The sequence below is a fragment of the Podarcis raffonei genome, chromosome 6, assembly GCF_027172205.1.
Source record: "Podarcis raffonei isolate rPodRaf1 chromosome 6, rPodRaf1.pri, whole genome shotgun sequence".
In the NCBI taxonomy this organism is placed as follows: domain Eukaryota; kingdom Metazoa; phylum Chordata; class Lepidosauria; order Squamata; family Lacertidae; genus Podarcis; species Podarcis raffonei.
This window is the reverse complement of record NC_070607.1, coordinates 23004314-23024879: the sequence shown is the minus strand read 5'-3', so window position 1 is coordinate 23024879 and position 20566 is coordinate 23004314. Positions and strand designations below refer to the sequence as shown.

The 20566-nt window shown below is 44.4% G+C and overlaps 1 protein-coding gene across 1 annotated transcript in view; it reads right to left on the bottom strand.

The window, feature by feature from the left end:
• Window positions 1–20566, bottom strand: part of OLFM3 (olfactomedin 3) — a 168650-nt gene that overhangs the window by 61925 nt on the left and 86159 nt on the right. The window lies entirely within an intron of this gene.

Sequence of the window (20566 nt, the reverse complement as noted above, 5' to 3'; positions counted from 1 at the left end):
AAATAAAAGACATCATCATTGGCAACAACAACCCCATAATCAACCACAGTTTCCCATGATTTCCACAATTTTCTGTTGTGACTCATGATATCGCAATTTATCTAAGGAAACTATTGTACAAATAAAGAAGTTACCTAAGAACAATATTATAGATTTCTTATTTCCTAAGGGTGTAATAGGTTGGTCCCTGCGCATGAGAAAGTCTTTCCTGAGAAAGTCAGGACTCACTTTTCCTCAGTCTTAGAATGAAGGCTCACCTGAGGCCACCTGGGCTAGAACAACCCTATAAAAAGATGCTGTTGGCAGGTAAAGGTTTTGAAATATCTACAGCTGAAACTTCCATTGAGCTCAGTAGCAAAGCATGTTCCAAAGGCCTTGGGTTCAACCCCATGTGTCTCCAGGTAAGCCTCCTGTCTGAAACCCTGGAGAACTTCTGCCATTCAGTGCTGAGAGAGAGCTAAGCAAGGAAGACCAATGGTTTGACTTGGTATTTTGTCTCTGCTTTTATTTTGGCTGTGCTGCTCTTTGCTAATAGGTTTCCAGCTCCTATGAGATTTTTTCAGCTGCCCACGTGACCGCATGAATTTGAGGGGGGTTGCAGTTAGCTTGTTTATCTGTGCTGTTTTTGGATTTTATGATGTTATTTTTTTTAGTGTATCTCTGCCTTTTATAAAGCGTGTTAAGCTATTAATTGGACATTGCCCAGGGAACCATGCAATGGCGTGAGGAACAAATAAAAATAAAGCAGCTGCCTATGACCTTCTCTATCTCTTTGGTATCCCAGAATATTATCACCACATGAAATGCCTTAGTAACCAGCAGTATGTATGGTATTGGATCTTAAACGCCCTTAATTGGCAAAGAGTTCCATTTTAATAACGGATTGGATGTAAGTTGCTTCTGTGAAACTTTGTATGAAATTCAAGTAACTTTTCCATATGCTCTATTTGCTTTAGAGAAAGTAAAAGATAAAACACAAAAAGCTTGCTTCTGGCTCCAATTCGCTGCAGCCATCATCCAACCTGTTCACCAAGGCTCAGGTGAACATTACTACGACTTGGGCAGGGATGTCCATGTGATGAACATCTGAAGCATCCAATGAGTGTGGAAGGCCATTTACAAGCATCACATGGCTGCTTATGTATGCAGATCTTTCTTGCTGGCAAGTAGAGCCCACTGGAACTGGTAGGGCAGGAGGCAGGAAGACCAACAATATGTTGAGCCAGTGCCAATGGCAGGCAGAGACACCCCCTGGCTGGTTGTGGGGGGACAGGCAGGCAGGATTGGCTGAAGATAGACTAAGGTTGGTAGGGAAGTGCCCCATTTGCCCTCATGGACTAGCCTCTATCATTTGTTGTGAGAGGGACATTTGTTACTGAGAGCAATAAGGTCTGAAGGGAGGAGATTGGATATCACAGAATGCTAAATAAATGGGAAGAGTTGACAAAGTAAGATGGTCTGTGTGTGTGCATCAAATATGCTACTTTCAAAGTGAATATAAAAATGAGAGAATATTTGGCACAACCTTCCTACGCATCCCCCTGAATCTGTGCTCCAAATGCAAACCAAAGCTCCTCTTTCCCCTTATGCATTTCAAATTATTTCAGCCTATCTCTTTGATTTAGCCAAGATGTACAGAAAAATCAATCAATGCCTATTTCAAAACACAGTGTGATCTGCTGTATAATTTTATGAGGGACTTGGAGGCTTGGCCACATATATACAAAAGAGATCCCTCACTTCTAAATATTGAATTCTTTCTTGGAAATACTGAGTTTGACGGAATATGATTTTGCAGAAAGTATTCTTGTGAAGTATGCCCTTGAAAATTGGCTAAGTTTTAGTCCACAGGCAAATGAGGGAAACCAAAATTCCATTTGAAATTTGTAGCTCTCTGCTCCATGGAAAATCACCAGCTAGCAGTTAATATAAAATATATGAACTAGAATATGCCTCGTAGCTACCTTACTACATGAAGAATGGCACTGGAAAGGCTGGCACTGCCACACAGTAAAAATTGCTGTAGTCAATATATGGAATCAGTGCATTTCCAATTGATTATAGGTGGATGCAGATATTCATTATCAAATAGTAATTTATCACAGGGTGCATGTGGCCTCTTTCTAAGATATATTCCTGGTTTAGTTCAAAGCAGCAGAAGAAGACATAGCTAGACTGTTCCTGGACTGCATCACTTCAGACTGCAAGTGGGGCAAATCACATTATTGAATACAAGGACGTGGAATCGTTGGCCCTCGGTGTTGCTGTACTGCAACTCCCATCATCCCCATCCAGCATGGCCAATAGTCAGGGATGATGGGAATTGGAGTTCAACAACAGGTGCCGAGCCACAGGTTCCCCACCCAAGATTTTGCATTTCCACGTTTAACAATTTCTCCTCAAATCTACAAATATACAAGGCTAGCCTTCTCATTGACAGGTAACTTTTGTATGTGCAGCAGGAATTTTAATATAGTTTATTTATAACATGGAGGAGAACATCAATCACATAAGCCCCACAAGTGCTGTCTGAAACGCTCCAGTCCAGGCACAATTTCACTGCCTCATCTGTGCTTTGTGTAAATGAGTCTTCTTCAGCCCTCCTGAAGGAGAATTTTACCTCTCATCAGATGCAGAGGTCTAATTAAAATGTGGAGTAAGGTGCTCTTCCCATATCTGTCCTCTGATTTCCATTGCTGAAGTTTCTCTTCGGACTTACTGTGGTGAGCATGGAATGGCTTGATAAGCTGGCTTTCTGTATCATCTTGCCAGGGGTTGAGTAGGACCCTTGTACCTAAGGGACCACCTCTCCTGGTATGTCCCACTGAGGACTTAAAAGTCTTCAAATAAAAGCATCTTGGAGATCCCGGGCCACAGGGAGGTTAGGCTGGCCTCAACCAGAGCCAGGGCTTTTTTGGCCGTGGCCCCAATCTGGTGGAATGCTCTGTCACAAGAGACTAGGGCCCTGCGGGACTTGACATCTTTCTGCAGGGCCTGCAAGACAGAGCTGTTCCACCAGGCCTTTGGCCAAGGCACAGTCTGACCCCCTCTCTCCTTCTGTAATCTTCATAGAACTCTAGCCCAATGGTTGCCATTAATTTGATTCTGAACTGATTTTAGAATGTATTTCAATTAATTGATTGTGATTTTATGTAAATTGTGCTATTTTTACTGTTGTTAGCTGCTCTGAGCCCGGCTTTGGCTGGGGAGGGTGGGATATAAATAAGATTTTACTACTACTACTACTACTACTACTACTAATAATAATAATAATAATTGCTGGTGCAGAAGTGTGAGAAAACAGTTCTTCAGGTCCCCTAAACCAGAACCAGCACCTGTTTTGGCTCCTCCTTGATTCCCGCCCCTTCTGGCCCAGCATTCCAAGCCACACCAGGTGGCTGAGTCTAGCTGCCATTCTGATTTCAGACAATGCCCCTGGAGTGGCATCCTTCCTGGACATTGTGGTGATACCCAGCCACCTGCTACTGCCTGCTCCTTCCTGCACTGCTTCCAGGAAGCCCACCAAAGGAAGGACCCCATCAGCAGGTGGACACTGTGCTCAGGGCCTCGCAGACTGGAGGAAACCCTGAAACCAATTTTCCAGCCATCCAGCTATGTGGATGAACACAGGTGGCTATTATTGAAGTGATAACTTGGTACTGGCTGCAGGTGGCACGGTGGGGGCAGCAAGGCTCACCCGGCCTCCAGGGAGTTGAGTCACTGCCTCTTGCCAGAATGGAGAAGCAAAGTCGCAGGGAGGATGACCTGGTGAAGATACTGTGGCAGGAGCACCAGATTAGCTCTGCCAGTGAGCCTCTAAGCTCTGGAGATGTCACCAGAAAATGGTCCACTTCTTTTCAAGCTAGAGGAGTTAGAAATTTGTTTCTTTAAAAGTAAAGACAAGTTTTGGTGGATGCTGCGTGCTACATCCAATGGCCACAATCTGCCTTAATTGAAACTGCTCTGTCTTTTCAGAAGCTCTCGTTTAGCCTTACCTGTGTTTCTGTGCTTCATTTCATCCGATAATCTCAAGCCACACAAAGGTACAGGTAAAGAAATACTGTGATGCTTTGAGATATAACTAAACTCCTCCTCCAGTGTTGTCCTCAAACCACTTAAGAACCTAAGAAGAGCTTTCTGGATCAGGACAATGACCCCTCTAGTTCAGCCTCCCGTAGTCAAGGAAGTGGCCAAAACCATCCCTCAGGTTCCTCTCAGGCAGGGAATAGAATAAGAAACGCAAACAAGATTCCAGAAAGACAATACCCTTTAACTAACTTCACTGCAGTAAAGGACAGTCCCGTAAGTGATGGGTACTGCAACGATCACAGGATCCACACAGTTTATGTACCTTTTACAAACAGCATAAAAGGTAAAGGGACCCCTGACTATTAGGTCCAGTCACGGACGACTCTGGGGTTGCGGCGCTCATCTCGCTTTACTGGCCTCCGGGTCATCTGGCCAGCATGACTAAGCCGCTTCTGGTGAACCAGAGCAGCACACGGAAATGCCGTTTACCTTCCCGCTGGAGTGGTACCTATTTATCTACTTGCACTTTGACGTGCTTTCGAACTGCTAGGTTGGCAGGAGCAGGGACTGAGCAATGGGAGCTCACCCTGTCGCGGGAATTCGAACCGCTGACCTTCTGATGGGCAAGTCCTAGGTTCTGTGGTCCCTACAAACAGCATACATCAGGCTAATTACATAACTACTTTCACATTGTTCATTCCATGTCAGCCAACAACATTACAAGTCATCCCAGTACAATAAATTAACAATAGTAACAGTAACAACAAACAAAAGCACAAAGGTTAATCTTTAAACTTAAACATACAGAACCTTTAGCTTCCTTGCCTCTAATATGCATAGTATAAAATTAGTGAAGGCCTCTATACCTCTTCTATAATCAGGTTCAAGCTAACTAATACTTATTAAATATCAATGCAGAGCTTTTTTTTTTGCTGGAACTCAACAGAACTCAGTTCTGACACCTCTCAGGTAGGTGCCATTGCCATTCTAAGAGAACAAAGGTGAGTTTCAGTACCTCTTTTTCTAGAAAAATAGCACTGTATGAATGAAAGTATTTCAAGCAACAAGAATATATGTTCGTACATTGTACCTGAAATATCAGCATCCCCTAATGACTTTTATTGCTAGGCCTATTCACCACCTTATTAGCTCGTTCACTACCATTTGCCCATCACATTGTATCTGCAGTATACAGGGAACTGAATCAACAACTCTTTACCCATCAGTGCATCAGCATAAGAGCAAAAGAAAAAAAGCAAACATCCTCAGACTTTGTCCTGAGCAAGGTCAATCCAATACTTTTCATTGCTTGTGTTTCATGTGTACACTATCCTAGGGGCTTTTAAGGTAAGTTGGGGAGCAATAACAAAGGGTAAAGCATGTTTTCCTTCACACTTTTCTCACAGCCTACCAAGTACCCATGGAAAATCCACAAGCAGAATATGAGTGCTGAGAGCCTGCAGCTCTCAGCAACTGGTATTCAGAGGCATGAGGCCATCAACTCAGTGCTGAGAAGATGAGAGGAAATCTCTCTCTCAAGGAGGGTATTGCCACAAAGCGTGTTCTCCTTCATAGAGAGCATGTATTGCGGTGGGGGCGACAGGACACTCCAAAGTTGTGGGGTGGGCTAATTGATCATTGGCCACTGTTGTGATTGGGCTTCCCTTGTTGTTGGGAAGAAGTTAATGTTGCCATTTGTTGATTGACAGCCAGAAATGCTAAAACTCCCTGCACGAGGCATAGAGCTTCCTCTTTTCACCCCGTGCATCGGATTGCCCTCCCCCCCCTATATTTAGGGTTGTTCGCTTTGACCTTGCTATGCCTGTCATGGGGTCGTCTGTTCTTGGGGCAGGGGCTCAGTAGGAAATTTGTCCATCTGGCTGATTGGCTGGGGCCATATGGTTTTTGCCTACTGCGTAGCAAATCATCACAACTTGTAAGGTTGGGTTAGGCATTGGTTTATGGTTTGGTTGGTTGGGGGGCATGGATTGGCTGTGCCTGCCCCTCTAATGCTGCTGCTGCTGCAAGGGATTCCATTAAAGGAATATAGGGGCTCACTATTGCTTTTGTCCAACCCTGTCAAGGGGCTCGGGCCACGCAAGAGCCCCTGGTTGCATTTGGGGAGGGCTGAGGGCAGCTTCCCTGCTCCGCGTAACCCCCAAGTGTATTCCCCTTTTCTGACTTTCGCAGGCGTGCGGAATGTCAGTCTGTTCCCCACTGGGGGGCAGATAGTCGCAACCAATGCCTGAGCAACCACTCACATTTTTGTATTTTAATAAAGTTGTCGCCAAAATTATGCCAAAAACCTTAAAGAAAATTTCTGTGTGATGTGTGAGTTATTTGGGGTGGCCCTGGGGACCTCGACACGCAAGCAGAAAAATGCCATCAGAACAGCCCTATCCCTAAAATGGTGGTGGGTAGGGAAACCCGTGGCAGTAGGCAGTCTTCCTTCAGACACCACAGCCTCAAGTAACTTATAGCTTCCTAGATCCTAGTAGACAGCATCTTGAAGTCTACTAAGAAATAAACTGGGGACTCAGCATATGTGATGAGCAAACAACGTTTGTGGGTTTACAGGAAGCTTTGTGAAGAAATAATATTAGAAACACTGTAAAAAGGGGAACAAGGGAGTAAGTTTATTTAAAACAAAAGGCAATGTTAAATTTAGAATTGCGGATAGAAGATTTGGTAACGAGTCGAAGGAAGTCAAAATTTGTATTTGTGATAATATTGAAAATGTATGTTTAAATTTTATATTGGAAATTGAATAAAAATAATTTTAAAAAAGAAAAGAAATGAACTGGGGACCAACTGTAATTCTTTAGATACTGGAAGAACATTTCCTGGCTGGACATAGCCCCATTTAACAACCAGGCTGCATATTCTGGAAATGGCTGGGGAAAAACAACAACGGCACACACACAAAAAATCTGAGGTGGAGGAAGTACAAAAAAAGGCGTTGGAACGTAATTTGAAATCTAAAAAGCCATGGGCAAATGGTGTGATTTGGCCTGGAAGCCTCTGTGGTGATTAGCTCGAGATATATTACCCAAGGGTGTGTTCTGGTAGCCCCCAGGAGCAAGCAGCTATTTCGACATTACTGGGAGATGGAACGCTTTAAATTCTGCCCTGCCACTGACTCCCTCAGTGATCTCTGTAGGAGAGCTAACCTTATAAAACGTGGTAGAAGCAGCACATCCAACTCAGTCTGAATGCCGGGAGGATTAATTAGTCAGTGTTTGTAAAGACTATTGAAGATGAAAAGAGCCATATATCTGTACTAACCTGGGGCTATATGAGTGGTATGAAGCCAAATTAGAATCTGGGCCTCTTTTGTCAGGCATTTGTTTGAGTTGGAGAGGTTTAAAAAGTTGCTGTAACTTATTTTAAAAGAGAAAAAAAAGATCGGTGTCTCTGCTCACTCCCTCTGACAAAGGATTTATGGTGAGCCAGAGTCTTGCTCTGAGGGGAAATGGAGAAGCTGGCAGCAGTAAAATGAGAAAAAATGCCTCAACATGTAAAACTATATTACATTTATATATATATCTCATTCGCAGCCGAAGCAAAATAAATAACCGGGAGCCGTTGGTGCAATACACAAAGTGAGCTTTAATAACTCGCTACTGTTGCTGACATGCATCCACCTTTTCTTTTCTAACCTGTCAGTGTGTCTGCTCAGTGTTACAGATGGAAATTTCCACACAGGCAGAGTCTGATGTGCTGCAGAATAAAGAGAGTTCGCCTAGGCCTGGTGGATTGATTCTCCTGCAGACAAAGCAGGCAACTGGGGTTTTGCTTTCTTGAGAAAAACAACAGTTTCCTAAACCACCAGGGACAATAACCAAAGGATGTGCTGCAGAACCATGCGAGAGCATAAGCAAATCATATCCATGCGAGCGACAGGCAAAAATCACCCGGCTCTTTTGTTCAGACAAAAGGCAAACAAGTTCCACATCATCTGGGCCAGTCTGGGACCTCTACTTAAGCCACTATTGTAGCAGAAAGTGTGAGTGGACCCATCCCCACGTTCATGAGATAAGACATGACTGAAGCCTTGAGCATCTCATGATATATTATGCAGTCAGACCTAGTTGAGGCACCAGACTGGGCAAAATATCCCATTCCAGCAACCTTCTGGCCTCACCTCTCTCAGCTAACTCTCTCTGTGCCCTTGAGGTGGTTCCTTCAGGTTGCTGCCCTGAGTGAAGGATCCACCAGCAGATGTATTTTGGAGTGTCTAAAAGGGGAGCGTCTACCTCTGAAAGGTCTCCAGTCTCAATATATGGAGATGCTGCTTGACTCATACGTGGTCTCCTCCTCAATTTGAGTCCCACTTGACCCTCTTTGTATCCCTCCCTCCACTCCAATGACACAGTCAAGGATCTGCTCCTCACTCCTCACCTTCCAAGGCATTCTCCCCTTACTGCACTTGGAGCTCAACTTACAGCCTATGGATGCTCCCGAATGGCGTCATGTTCAGATGTACCCCGCTGCAGCCAAAGGTAGAGATGCATGGTAAAAGATTGTTGAGTTGGCTGCTGGAAGTTAGTGACACAAGCACATTGACATTCTCTGTTTTGCCTAGATTAGCTTTCCATGTTGCTTTAGGTGAGCTTTGCAGACAAATCTGACTTCCACTGACTGTTATCTGGGGCGGTGGAGGAACAAGTAAGCATAAAACACTCACCTAACCTCACACCAGATATAAACCTGGGGTTCAAGGCTCAAGTGCAAAGGTTCTTTGGTTTACATGGTTTGAATATTATTTTGCTTTTGCTTTTTGGTTTACATTGGTGTGTCTACTTGCATTGTGTCATGAAGAGAAGGAAGGAAAAGAAGGAAGGAAGGAAGGGAAAGAAGGAAGAAGGAAGGAAGGGGCTTAACAATTAAAATGCTTAGTTCACTAGCTAAAGCAAAGGAAGGTGCTTCCCAGGTTAATTGGAAACTAAGAAGCCTCAGACAGACAATCTTTGGACTTTGCTAAGACAGAGCTGAAGACTTCAGTGCTATGCAAATGGGCTAGAGGAGCTATACAGTATCCCCTAGAGTATTCTGCACGAACACACACCACTAATTATCCAGGAGACCAGTTGCAAAAGCACGTGCACAAAACTAATTATAAAACTTTATAAAAGATTGTTCTATGAAAGACATGCCAGCAAAAGGAGAGTGTTACAGTGGGTGGGTGGGGAAATGTTTCTTGGAACACATTTTGCTGCAAACCTACCTGACAGGCACTTCCAGAGACAATATGCAAACCGAAATACAGTTATTCTATGAAATTCACACTTCTCTGAATTTTGTGACAGCCATGCATACAAAATGCATTCATTAGCGAAAGTAGCATTAAAAAAAGGCATTGTGTCAGGGAGAATTTCTTGCAAAAAATGTGTGTAGTAGGAAAAAATCACATACAAAAATGTTCATGTTAGAAGAACTGTGCACATAAATGCTGACAAATTTACATGAGAACTAAAAAAAAAAAAGTTTGCCAACTGATGCAGAAAGTGGCAAATGGAACTTTGGGTTGGAACAAATAAGAAACAGAAATGGACAGATTTGCTCACTCAGCTGCAGAGCAATCCTATGCATATCTACTAAAAAACTGGACCATCTATGTTTACAGTGGTACCTCCGGTTACATACGCTTCAGGTTACATACGCTTCAGGTTACAGACTCCGCTAACCCAGAAATCGTGCTTCAGGTTAAGAACTTTGCTTCAGGATAAGAACAGAAATCGTGCTCCGGCGGCATGGCGGCAGCAGGAGGCCCCCATTAGCTAAAGTGGTGCTTCAGGTTAAGAACAGTTTCAGGTTAAGAACAGACCTCCAGAACCAATTAAGTACTTAACCTGAGGTACCACTGTATTGAGGTTGACTCCCAGGCAAGTGTGCAGAGAACTGCAGCCTTATTGCATATATGAACCCTGAATCTGGACAAGTTATAACAAAGCTGTAATGGGAGGAGAAAGTATTGAGTTCTCATCGCTATTGGATATTGCTATGGTTTGTGGGCAACATATAAACTGTGGAGGAGACTTGGGCCTCTAGATTCCCAGAACTAATAATCTTACAGGGTGATGCTTAAAGAAGTAACTGGGTTTTGCAAAGCTATTTTGAGCACCTTCCACAATCTGTATCTTTTGATGTAATAAAGATGTAGGCTACGCCGCTAGAAAGCTTTGCATGCCTTATTGCAAAGCAGGGCCATTCTAAACTTGGCAGAAGAAGAAATAAAGTGTGGGATGGTAACACTGATTGTGCTCTTAAAACGATGAAGGTATAGAGATAATGGCCAGGATTGGGGAGGGGAGGATTGAGAGAACCATGGATGTGGTTCTGTAAGCACAAGGCAGTTTTAGATTTGTTTTCTTTGAACAGTAGCCTTAAGAACATAAGAAGTGTCCTGCTGGATCAGCTCAATGGTCCATCTAGTCCAGCATTCTGTTATCACAGCTGCCAACCAAATGTTTGTGGGAAAACCATTGGCAGGACCAAGCAAACCATTGGCAGGACCAGTGCTTCAGGGTTAGCAAACCTGGGTAGCCTCAGATAGTCCCACTGCTGCTGACTGGAAACTCCACCAGTGCTGCTGCTACTCCATGGCAAGGAGAAGAAGAAGAAGAGTTTGGATTTGATATCCCGCTTTATCACTAACAGAAGGAGTCTCAAAGCGGCTAACATTCTCCTTTCTCTTCCTCCCCCACAACAAACACTCTGTGAGGTGAGTGGAGCTGAGAGACTTCAGAGAAGTGTGATTAGCCCAAGGTCATCCAGCAGCTGCATGTGGAGGAGCGGAGATGCGAACCCGGTTCACCAGATTACGAGTCTACCGCTCTTAACCACTACACCACACTGGCGTAGAGGAGGAAAAGAAAGGGTGAGGGTTGGCACTGGAGTGGGAGCTCATTCCTTGTCTGGGTCCCCCCAAACCTGGAGGTGGCCGCAAGGTGCTCCAAGAAGAAAACAAAGCCAGTCATTCCATTGGGCTAGCTAGCTCATGTCTTTCATGTGAATCTGAGTCTTTTCATGGATCCTGGCCAATTCAGTTTTTCTTCATTTTTAGAAATATAATTAAAGTGAGAAAGACTCCTACATACATAGAGGCTTGTTTCAGGAAAGGAGGGAGAGCTTCTTAAGTGTACAAGCAGCCCAACAGTGCGACTCTGCTCTGAGAAGGCTTGTCAGGATTAACTCCCATTTCAGCAGCTGGAATGAAGCAGCCTTGGTGAAAAGCTTCTTGATCTGCTCTGCCCATTAAGCAAAGGGATGCTTCTCCCCTGCAGTGCCACTTGCAAACATTTGTGGTGACTGAGGAGTTCAGAATCAGATGGAACAACATGTTGCAGCCTTCAGTAATTGGCACAGGCTGGAGTTGTGAAAACAGTGTGCAAGTGGAAGGTCAGTGTGCAGAGTGCTCTAACAACCACATCTGCTTCAAATGTTTGGAGGAGCCTTGATGGAGTGCTCAGCAAGACGTGACATTAACCATGCAATTAAGTGACTGCATGAATGGATTTTTAAAAGCCATGGTGGCAGTGGATAATTTAACCCTTTGCCCCCTCAGCAGATCTGATCTCTGTTGGGTCCTCACAGCTGGTATTTGCACTGAGAGGAAAGATTCCATTGCCATTTTTATTTTCGATTGGTTTATCAGTTGATAGAGACCAAAAACTGGCTTGCATGCAACAGTAAGCCCAAGTATGGCTTAGTGCAAATGAATGAGCAGGCAGGGTATCGAAGAGGAGATTGTGGGCACTGTGATCCTCTCCTGATCCTCCTGCTGCTGCTATGAGTCACACCATGGTTTGGCCTAGAATGCTGGCCAAACCCAGGCCCATGGTTTGTCTCACTCCAGACAAACCACAAGCTGTGATCCATGTTGGTCTTTAATTTACACTGCATAGTTTGTCTAGTGGAGACAAACTCCAGATTCAGACAGCACACTAAGCCACGCTATGGCTTATCTCACATCAGAACTTGGAGGAGGACTGCAGCAACATGTGTTTTAAGTCAGGGCTTGGGTTTTTGACTCATCTCCCTGCTCAAAAACATAGTGAGCCAATTCCCCCTTGATAAATAAATGTAAAACGATCGAAGAGAAGTCCTTTCCAAGGGGGTAGGTTTTGAACAAACCCAACAAAGGCCATTTTTAGTGCCCTTGTCAAGTACCATATTTACAAAATGTGAATTTATGTGTGATAGTGATACGGTTTACTCTGCACTTGACTAGGTAAGGAAGAGTTCAAGGGCAAATTCCAGCCCGGCAGAAAGCACTGCAGGAAGGTGTGAGGTATGGCTGGTAAGGGATTTGGCCTGGGGGAGAGAGTGTGGCCTCTGGAGAGTCTCAAGGGCCAGATAGACTATAAGATTTGCAGTTATTACTTATGTATCTGGGACATAGGTAAAGGTAAAGGGACCCCTGATCATTAGGTCAAGTCGTGACTGACTCTGGGGTTGCGGCGCTCATCTCGCTTTATTGACTGAGGGAGCCGACGTACAGCTTCCGGGTCATGTGGCCAGCATGACTAAGCCGCTTCTGGCGAACCAGAGCAGCGCACGAAAACACCGTTTACCTTCCCGCCGGAGCGGTACCTATTTATCTACTTGCACTTTGATGTGCTTTCGAACTGCTAGGTTGGCAGGAGCAGGGACCAAGCAATGGGAGCTCACCCCGTCGTGGGGATTCGAACCGCCAACCTTCTGATCGGCAAGCCCTAGGCTCTGTGGTTTAACCCACAGCGCCACCCGTGTCCCATCTGGGACATAGCCTACCCAAAACGGCACACTGAACCATAAATACACACAGACAATCTAAAAACTATCTAAAATTAACAAAGGACGGATCATTTAGAAAAAGGTCCAGTTGAACCAAATAACAATGAGTAAGATAGCACTTACTACAGCTTTATTGGGCACGAAGTGAAAAGCAAACTGGACAATAAGTTACCAACATAAAACAGCAAAACCACAAACTTTAAGAGCATTCCATCAATCAGCCAGTAAGACTTTCCCCAATTCATTCCCAACTTGAGCTGCTTTTTTTATTATTATTTCAATACCTGGAAAACATATTTGGAGGCTAGCTCTGTGTTTCTGAGGCTCAGGCTGAAATCAATGGGATTTACTACTATATAAATTTGTTGACGCTTGAAATGAAAAAGGCAGAATTGTTAACCGTAAGTCCCCCGCAAAAGAAATAGGAAACAAATAAAGGGCAAGTTCATGCATACTGTGGTCTCTATGAGATCAGCTCCAGACTACATGTGGCCATTGCTGGGATTGTGAAGAGCAGGGGTCAGCAAACCTTTTCAGCAGGGGGCCGGTCCTCAGACCTTTGGGGGGGGGATGAATGAATTCCTATGCCCCACAAATAACCCAGAGATGCATTTTAAATAAAAGGACACAATCTACTCATGTCAAAACACCAGGAGGGTCCACAAATAACCCAGAGATGCATTTTAAATAAAAGGACACATTCTTCTCATGTAAAAACACCAGGCAGGCCCCACAAATAACCCAGAGATGCATTTTAAATAAAAGGGCACATTCTACTCATGTAAAAACACACTGATTCCTGGACTGTCCACTGGCCAGATTTGGAAGGCGATTGGTCCGAATCCGGCCCCTGGGCCTTAGTTTGCCTACGGTGAAGAGTAATCATAGAGAAGAACATACGAAGCTATCGTAAAGTGAACCAGACCATTGGTTCATCTAGCCCAGAGTCCTGCCTGCTTTGATTGGCAAGAACTCTCTGGCACAGATCCATCTCAGGAAATTTTGAGTCCTGGACCTCCTTCATGCAAAGCAGGTGCCCTCCTATGTCTGAGCTGGGGGAAGGGGGTAGGGTTCTTGCTCCCCTTTCAAAAGCAGCGTGAGGGACAATGAGGAGAACCTCCCTCCCCAACTCCAGTTCCTGCCAACTCTGTTTCTGCCGCCTCCTCCAGTTGCCAACCCAAGCCTGATTCTGACAGCGCTTTGGGGATGATGTCTCTCCACCTGCCCCCTTTCAACTAAACTTACCTAGGACTGTCTGGTACTCAGCAAGGTGTAATTGCTAAGAGTTCAAACACATGGTGCATTCAGGCATGGGGAATATCGCATTGGGCTTCCTGCTAGCACTTCTGTTCTGTTTTCTAATATTCCTTTCACACTGGGGCATTATAGAACTGTGGCTTTACGACCGGCAGCTCATGCTAACTTTCTTTCATACCAGTGAGCATGGTGGGACCCAACAAGGATAATAATAATAATAATTTTTATTTATACCCTGCCCTCCCCAGCCAAGGCCGGGCTCAGGGTGGCTAACAAGCAATAATAAAAACAAGTTGAATGAATACAACTTAAAAACAAGATTAAAATACAACATTAAAATATTAAAATGCAGCCTCATCACAGGAGGAGAATGGAAAAAGGAAAAAGGAAAAAGGAAAAAGAAAGAATGATATTGAACAATGTTGCTATCCCCTCCCACCCACCATTTCACACATGCGTGCTTTTGTACCCCCACAATTCCCCCACAAAAACAGCAGGAAAAAACTCTTTGCCGGTATGCCGCCCCAAATTTAATCACTTTTACTCCCACAATTTTCAGGGTCATGTGGTCTGCAAACAGATTTTTCCCCTTGGAATAAAATAGAATGGGAATGAACACTGAACATGTGCTATGTTCCATTAGTTTTCATCAACTGGCTTTTACGTCACATGAAAGCTGAAATATAATGCAGAAATTAACCGTCCAGGGAGCGCTGAGGAAAAGGAATAAGATGCTGTGCGAACGCAGCCACGTATAGAATAATGGTTTCTCTCCCATGCTCTATTTAATATCCAATTTCCGATCCAATATCTTACTCTGTGTGTTTTTAATCTTACCTTAGCCAGTCGTTACTTCAGTAGTTTACAGTATTACCAGTTCAGCCAGAACTACTCATTGCACAGGAACACACAAAGCTGTCTTATACTGAGTCAGACCTTTGGTCCATCTTGCTCAATATGGTCTGCACTGACTGCAGCAGCTGTCAAGCAATTTAAGTAGGGAGATGCAGGGGATTGAACTTCAGACCTTTTACTTGAAAAGGCAGACACTCTACCACTGAGCCACAGTCCTTCCCTTAATTAAAGGTAAAGGAAAAGGTAAAGGGACCACTGACCATTAGGTCCAGTTGTGGACGACTCTGGGGTTGCGGCGCTCATCTCGCTTTATTGGCCAAGGGAGCCAGCGTACAGCTTCCGGGTCATGTGGCCAGCATGACTAAGCCGCTTCTGGCGAACCAGAGCAGCGCACGGAAACGCCGTTTACCTTCCCGCCAGAGCGGTACCTATTTATCTACTTGCACTTTGACGTGCTTTCGAACTGCTAGGTTGGCAGGAGCAGGGACCGAGCAACGGGAGCTCAGCCCGTCGCGGGGATTCGAACCGCTGACCTTCTGATCGGCAAGTCCTAGGCTCTGTGGTTTAACCCACAGCACCACCCGCATCCCTTGCACCACCTGCGTCCCTTCCCTTAATTACTTTGGGTTAATTTGTTCCCCCACCTTTCTTCCAGACCCTTTTGGCTGCAGTCCTCATTTTTACATAGAGCTCTGCTGGCTTCAAAAGCATCGCAGGTCCAATTTAAATGTGATGCCTGGCATTTAAAAATAAATCATTACCCATACAGGGGTTCCATATGGACACTGTCACGTCTAACCCAAGTTGCTGGCACCGAGATGTGCGGCATTTGCACACCACGTATCTGTGGCCCACGTGTACCCTGTCCCTAGCATGCTGCTATTAAACAAGTAGACATGGCAACCAAATTTAGGTGTCATGATCAGGAAGCTTTGTATACCTGCCTAGTTTGAGATTTAAACTGGGTCTCGTTTTTCAAATTATATACAGCAGCTCTTATTCACATTCCGGTATTATATGCAATGTCTATGTAATGGGATGGGGGGTGGTAGCTTTGATCTAGAGCCCTGGGAAATGGAAGCCTTCTTGCCAAGCATACCTGTAACTAGGAATGGGGGAAATCTGTTGAGTCGGGTACTTTTGGTTCCTGATGAAAATCACAAGCATTTTGTGCCGATTGATCCTAATCTTAACAATTGCTCCTTGTTGTTGTTGTTCAGTCCGACTCTTCGTGACCCCATGGACCAGAGCATGCCAGGCACCTGTCTTCCACTGCCTCCCGCAGTTTGGTCAAACTCATGCTGGTAGCTTCGAGAACACTGTCCAACCATCTCGTCCTCTGTCGTCCCCTTCTCCTTGTGCCCCCAATCTTTCCCAACATCAGGGTCTTTTCCAGGGAGTCTTCTCTTCTCATGAGGTGGCCAAAGTATTAGAGCCTCAGCTTCAGGATCTGTCCTTCCAGTGAGCACTCAGGGCTGATTTCCTTCAGAATGGATAGCTTTGATCTTATTGCAGTCCGTGGGACTCTCAAGAGTCTCCTCCAGCACCAGAATTCAAAAGCATCAATTCTTTGGCGATCAGCCTTCTTTATAGTCCAGCTTTCACTTCCATACAGTGATCCATGAAGGAGAGTTTTTATCTTAAACAATAGTGAACACAGTAAATAAAGAGTTCATTTTTATGGATGTTTATTGTTTGTTTACAGATCGTTGCCGTGGTGATATTATCTTGTGCTGATTGCAGTGGTCATTGCTCCTAGTATAATGCATTTCTGTATGTTATTTTTGCCAATGTATGCATCCTTAGACACACATTATCCTAGTGTATGCATTCAGGGGCATATTATTTGGCCATGTGGGGTGTATGGGGTGTTAGGGGAGGGGTAGTACCTCTGGTGGGGGGCATGTCATGCTCTTTCTGGGGTAGTTTGTCCACCTTTGATCCCCACCTGCACTTAGCTCTCACCTGTGGCTCCAAGAAGCTGTAACAGTGGGAACAGCTAAACCAGGTGAGGGTAGACAGTGTGTCTCAATAGGGACTTTCCCTGCATGAAAAGAGAGGCTCTGGCGGATTGAGTAGGTGAGACCAGTAGTGGGTCCAACAATCAAGAAGGCGGTTTCTGCATGTGCTGTAGAGGCAAGTGAGGAGCAGACAGGATTCATCAACCTGGGAAGGTCGCCCATCTAGGAGAAGGAGAACTCTTGATCCTAAACCTCTGCTGCCTACAGTAAACTACGGTACATTTTTGTGGCCAATGGGATTTCATAAAGGTGTTCCTTGGCCAGTACAAACTTCTTGTGCTGGGGGGACATTGGCTGGATTTCTCATGGGTAACTTCTGAAGGTACAGAAAAGCCTTCAGAAAATCGGAGATATTTAGGGGGCAACTGTGTGGTTCTACGTGTTGCATCCCCCAATTTCCCTTGTTTTCTGTTGCAACCTTTAATGGCTGGACTTGCCAGTTGACCTGAAAAGCCCCTGTTGGGCCTTTTTTGTGCCTTTCAAAATCATGCAGTGTGCAAAACTAAGTCAGGGCAATTGTCAAGCATGGGAACCAACGTGGCCCCCTCCCCTGCTGTGATTGCCAAAAGAACCAATGGTTATAGGCAGAGAAGCAGAAAGCTAGTAAAATATGGCAACCCTTTTAAAGACACAGGAGTCTGGTGGGGGGTGGAATGGGAGCCCTTATTTCTAGACTCATTTCACTTAATAAATTAGCCACTTAATAAGGTTAAGATAATTCTTATTTGAATTCTTGCCCTTCTAAATGGTACATGGTTTCTTATTAATGATATATCTTCCTTTCTTCTTCTGTTGAGTTTCTCACTTTCAATTGAAAGCATAGCCGTCTCCAAAAGTAATCAAATTGCATTAATGAAAAAACCTTTCATTATAACATGTTGCATCAAGGGATTTTCATGTGCACTCAGGCTCCAAAATACTGGGAAATTACTGTTAGGGGTCAAACCCTTAACACATGTGTTATTTCGGCAATGTTGATATAGTGTAGAATCCTATCCTGTGGGTAGTTCCAGTTTTTCCACAGGCTGCCAATTAGTTACCAGCCTTAACTTCAAGCTGCTGTTTTTGTTGTGTAAAAGCCCTACACATTCTGGGAACAAGATACCTGCACTTGGCAGGTGAAGGCCTCCTGCAGACACCATTTTATCAGGAGGTCTGTACCACAGAATAGGGCCTGTAGTGCCCAGCTATATATTAGACTCTTTTGCCTTACTGGAACTTACTTTCCTCTTCTAACAAGCCTTTTAGGGACAGATTTCCCCAGTCTGCACCTGCATTGAAATGGCTTTTATGATATTTTTGGCTGTTTCTTGGTTGTGCATTTGCCACCCTGGGCTCCTTTGGAAGGAAGGGCAGGATATAAAATTAATAAATAATACAATAATTTATTGGAGTTTGATGGCCACAGGTGGCAGAGTGGTCCCAGATTTGTACGGTCAAATCAAATGGATATACGGAGTCTACGGAATTGAAGCTACCATGCAACAGAGGCTACCATTTCACATTGCACGTACCCAGTTGTCAATTGATGCCATCAAGACAGAATAACAGCCAAAATAATGCATGTGAACTGATTTGGACACGTTAGAAATATGTCACCTTATTACTTATGGCAGCTAATCATGAACCAAGCCTCTTTTCTGTGCTCCCTTCTGTGACATCACCTGAATGTTTTAGAAATTGTATTTTCACAGTGCAATCCTGTACTTGCCTACTGGGATATAAGTCCCATTGATTTCAATGAGGCCTACTACCAGATAAGTGGGTCTAGGATTGCAGCCTAAATGTCTTTTTGAACTCTCCAACTACTAGCCTTTTCGTTCTGCTGGTTTTGAAAACTTCAGCTGGATAGCTAAGCTATTATTTCCAGATCTTGTGTTTACACTGTGTTGGGGTCACTGGCAAGAAACTGTACTTTCAGGCATTTAAATAAAGTACATAATTCATTCTGCAAACACTACATTCAATTTGTTCTTCACTTCAGTCTGCTAGGAAATTTATCTGGGTTACATAAATTTCAGATCTATATTACCATTTAAATAATTCAATGGGCAAATGATAATTTGTGCCTTCCTTTGCAAAATGAGCAGTCCTTGTGAACTGCTCTTACGTAGACCGTGCCACACTTGCGTAATGAACTTCCTTTAATGCATTCATTCATTATGTAGACATATTAATATTCCACCACCAGAGAGCACTTCAACAGAAACAATATGCATGGAAATTAGAATCTGGCTTCAATTATGGACCTATACATTTCCTTCTCTGTGGACTTTTCTCAGGGTTGAGCAAACGACAACCCCCGCCCCCAACTCTCCCACTGAATGTTGGTAGAGAACACATTGCTGTGTGACTGAATGGATGTCCAGAAACAATGAGAGAACTGGTACATTTGCATTAGCAGCCCAGGTCCCCCCCTCCCCTGCTCACTGAAGGAATCACCCAAGGGGCTGCTACTGAGTGCATCTCTAACTGCTGCAAGGTTCCTGCTTGACTAATGGGACTCCAGTACTGAATTATCCCTCATACATTTACAAGTAATTTCAGGAATCTCAATAAGATAAGAGGTCAGTGGGGATGGTTCTGAGCTAGAGAATATCTGACACCAAACTGGGAGGGGTGGCTAACACCCCAGAGGACAGGATCACACTTCAAAACGACCTTGACAGGTTAGAGAACTGGGCCAAAACAAACAAGATGAATTTTAACAGGGAGAAATGTAAAGTATTGCACTTGGGCAAAAAAAATGAGAGGCACAAGTACAAGATGGGTGACACCTGGCTTGAGAGCAGTACATGTGAAAAGGATCTAGGAGTCTTGGTTGACCACAAACTTGACATGAGCCAACAGTGTGACGAGGCAGCTAAAAAAGCCAATGCAATTCTGGGCTGCATCAATAGGAGTATAGCATCTAGATCAAGGGAAGTAATAGTGCCACTGTATTCTGCTTTGGTCAGACCTCACGTGGAGTACTGTGTCCAGTTCTGGGCACCACAGTTCAAGAAGGACACTGACAAACTGGAACGTGTCCAGAGGAGGGCAACCAAAATGGTCAAAGGCCTGGAAATGATGCCTTATGAGGAACGGCTAAGGGAGCTGGGCATGTTTAGCCTGGAGAAGAGGAGGTTAAGGGGTGATATGATAGCCATGTTCAAATATATAAAAGGATGTCACATAGAGGAGGGAGAAAGGTTGTTTTCTGCTGCTCCAGAGAAGCGGACACGGAGCAATGGATCCAAACTACAAGAAAGAAGATTCCACCTAAACATTAGGAAGAACTTCCTGACAGTAAGAGCTGTTCGACAGTGGAATTTGCTGCCAAGGAGTGTGGTGGAGTCTCCTTCTTTGGAGGTCTTTAAGCAGAGGCTTGACAACCATATGTCAGGAGTGCTCTGATGGCGTTTCCTGCTTGGCAGGGGGTTGGACTCGATGGCCCTTGTGGTCTCTTCCAACTCTATGATTCTATGATTCTATGATTCTAATAAGATTGTGCAACTCCATACACATTCTCTTAAGACTAAATCCCCATTGTAATCAGTGGGGCTGATTTCTAAGTATAGGGGTGCATAGTTAGTCAATAAAATATTCTGCACTATCACTAGGAATTCCTGGGAACTGTAGCTTGA